The following is a 3,790-nucleotide window of genomic DNA, read 5'->3' as shown; positions in this document are numbered from 1 at the left end:
GTGGTTAATTCTCGAGGCTAAAGGTTTTGAGTTCGAGTTCATTTTGTGACGCAGCCTTTTAAAAAGTTGGATTTATTTATCCATATAAAGAAAGAATCATCTTTCAATTGGCGCAGTGCATAGAAGTGTCAAGACAGGCTAGATTTTGGGAAGATGTTAGCTGTCAGGCCCAACTGAATTTTTTGCGAAAAGCGGATTCTCTGTATGGAATGTAGGCATAGGTCGACCCATAATTTTATGTTTTGGTGCTCCGGCCCGACTGTGTGAGAAGATTGATAAAACTAGTGTTAATGTCATTCTGAACCAGGGACAAAGCTACGTGGAGACATAGGAGGCCTATGGACTCCCGCATCGTGAAATGTCTGAGTTTGTCATTGTTCTCAACTATTCTAAGTGAAGCATCTCGGAAAGCAAGTCATTCATTTTCAAGTTGGACTTTAAACATGTAATTTATGTAGGTAAAGTTAGTGACAATTTTGTGATTCACTCCAACTACTATGAGTATGACCACTACTATAATTTTCTACTTGTTATTATCTACAATATTCCTTTTCCGAGTAAATTCAGTACTGGTGCGTGCAAATTCAAACTTCTCAACTTCTGCATCACTTTCCGTTTTCTTTAACTATTTGCCTCAATCATCACTAGAGGTTAGTGGATCCATTATAAAGACATCTAACATTTGAGGTACGGATTTAACGGGATCGAAGGATCGACTGACCCTACCACCAGCTCATGATTGTTGTCGGAAAACCCCATCAGTCTCTCATCAACCCATGGCAGCTCCGCCTTCGGCCCAAATAAAGTGAGAGAGAAATGTTTTTTTGACTTCATTCAATTATATTAAATTATTTTGATTAAAGAACAATACACACTTTGGGTCTTGTTTCACAAATGCTCAGCAAGAATCGTGCATCGCCTATTGCCAACCCCACGAGTTTTATTTTCTAAATTCATCACCATCAACATTCAATAACTTATTTGTACTCATTTTATCTCCCTTTTCTACATTCTTGTAACAAAATAAATACTCCTATCCATCTTGAAAATTAACACTTTTTAGCACATGGAAAATATGGAAAACAAGGGTGCGTGACGAGTCATGATAAAATTGTATACATTCAAGATTTGTGGAGTACTATATAATATATTTATATAATGAACCAATCACTTTTGATACAAGAATCTCCTTTATTCAATAGTTGCTGAATTTCCAATCCTTCTTGAGTCCTTGACTAAGACAAATATGAAACGTACACATCATATAATTGCGTTACGTAGCTAACATACTTAGCTCTACAAACGCATAGTGCATATCCAATCATTCACCAATATCGATATGTTCGACATGTGTTCTGATAAAATAAAATAACGATACATGAAATACAAACGAATCTCAAACAAATTTTTTCCCTTTCGAAACGTCGATTGACTAATATTTCAAAAGGAGAAAAAAAAAACAGATTGATTAATAAGAATTATTTAAATAAATTTGTAACAATGGTCAACATCTTGTAGATCCATCATCTATGTAGTCAAGAACAGCAATCACTCCAAAAACAAAAGCTTGATCGGAACCAAACCTTATTTCCACATGATATATTAATTTCTTGTCTTCATCAATCGTTGCAACTCCTTATTCACACCAATCTGTCAATAATTTAACAATTTTTTGTCACAACCGAAAATCCAACATTGCACGTTCTTACATGCAATAGGGCCAAAGCAGGGTCGGATGCATAAATTTATTTTGATAATGGTTATAGTACTATAATAATAAATTTTGAGTTTGAAACTTTGTGAAAATTATTTTTATGTTTTGTTGAGATAATAAAGGATTTTGCAAATAGTTCACATAAAATATCATGAATTCGAAAAATTTATACAATTGAAAAATAGTTTAGTAGGGGCTTAATAATCATGCATTTTTCAGTATGGATAATTGCTACTAAAATCATGAAGTTTTGATTTGTTCTTAAAATAAAGGTATAACGCTGGTCGATTCATTACCAGTGCTACGACATCTCCCATGGGGCTAACAATGGTGCAGGCTCGGGCGGGAGAGTCGCTGTGGACTTCAAAGCTGCCGTGGCTGCAAAGCTCCTTGGATTCGACCGAGATCCGAAAACCCATATTGACTATGTCTAGTGGATAGAATGTTTGAAAAAATTGGTCAAATAATGAGATAAGAGGTATATATAGGGATTGGATTGATTCATTTTACTTAATTGATTGCCTTTACTCCTAAATTCAATCTAGAGATTTTTTTATTAAAATTCATTGTTTTACTACTCTTCATTAAGAATTTCGGATTGCATTTATCTAAAATAAGTAAGTAATAAGTTGACAAAATGCATTAGCATAAATTAAAACTAATTTTATTATAAAACTAATTCTTTAAAAGTAGGACCCACGTCCCACTAATTTTTTCAACTCACTTTCCATTAAATTTCTTAAAACTCGTGCCGGGTCAAAGTGCCCCAAATTATCTGGGACGGTGGGAGTATCTTCATTCAGCCACAGTATCAATTTCGGATAGTTTCTGACAACATTTTCGAACTAATTTTGATATGTTGTATCTATACTCTTTAATTCATCATAAAATTCTCAGGACAGATGCACACTAAATTGTTAATTTAAAAATTATTCAACAGATTTTACCTGTAGAGAAAATGTCCGAAATAATTCTAATAAAACATACAAATAGGGCAGTTTACCAGAATTTCGACAGTTTATGATGGTATTGTTCAAACAATTTAAACATGTAGTAAATAAACTCCTAAATTCTCCAAAAAAATTTAGGGAACGTTTAGACTCATCAAAGATAAAATCAAAATGGTTAAGTCTAAGTTTTAGCCACTCTAAATAGGCTTAACAATTCGTAACAGGGAGCACAAAAACAGAGCATCATTGTTTTAATACTAATCTTAGTTTCATAATTTTATTTAATCTTGTGTTACTCTTCTACACTCCAAACAAACTTTGTAGACCAACTTTAATATTGTAACATGCCAAACTAAGCTAAGTTGCTATAACCTTTGATTCAATCGCCAAAATGTGTTCAACAATCTTCCAACGTTACATATACGTCGGTGACTCAACGAATAAACAATATACGAATCCATACTCAAGAAGTCAGAAAATTCCAGCCCTTAAAACTCGATACTTACTCATTTACTAGGCATAAGAATGTTATAGAAGCGAAGAGCTACCCCGATCATCCTCTCGTTGCGCGATCTGTTATTCAATTTGCCCAAAAACGCAAGAAATGTAGAAGAACATATGCTTGAAGTAGAGGAGAAGGAGGCTGCCGAATTTTATTTTATTTTTCCTGAATGAGGAGGGCGGAATTGTCTTAATGTTTATACAATATTTTAATATTTGTGGTTGCATGCTATTACAAATGACATTATAACATTAAATCCATAATTCTCTCAAGGTCTCTAGAATTTTCTCTATTTCCAAGACAACATTTGAAGTTAAAAAAATGTCCAACAACATATAATATGTCGTGCCCTACAAAATAATTAAAAGAATATAATTTATTTTATATAAAAACTCTAATTTGGTGATTTTATCTACTATTCTATAGTCTGACAGATATAATTCTATCTAAACCCATTCTTTAGGATGTTACAAAATTTATTACTATAAAAGTACAATATTTTAGTAAGATATCATAGAATTAACTTTTTAAAAATTTAATAAAAGCATTCTCATTGACAAAATACTGAATTTTTTAAAGTCATCAGTGTCCAATTATTTTATATTTGAAATTTTTAAAAATTTT

General features: G+C 32.5%; 1 long non-coding RNA gene across 1 annotated transcript; it reads right to left on the bottom strand.

Annotated features, from left to right (window-relative positions):
* Nucleotides 1-1,145: 1,145 nt before the first annotated feature.
* On the bottom strand, nucleotides 1,146-3,298 carry LOC125198756 (uncharacterized). Its single transcript, XR_007172467.2, has 3 exons — nucleotides 3,171-3,298; nucleotides 2,011-2,144; nucleotides 1,146-1,650 (listed from the first exon to the last, which is right to left on the bottom strand). It is a non-coding gene; the product is annotated as an uncharacterized LOC125198756 (long non-coding RNA).
* Nucleotides 3,299-3,790: the final 492 nt, after the last annotated feature.

The sequence above is a fragment of the Salvia hispanica genome, chromosome 4, assembly GCF_029641045.1.
Source record: "Salvia hispanica isolate PSC_SH4W2 chromosome 4, Shi_PSC_v1, whole genome shotgun sequence".
Lineage (NCBI taxonomy): Eukaryota > Viridiplantae > Streptophyta > Magnoliopsida > Lamiales > Lamiaceae > Salvia > Salvia hispanica.
Note: the sequence above shows the minus strand (reverse complement) of the source record. Positions and strands in the feature narration are given on the sequence as shown.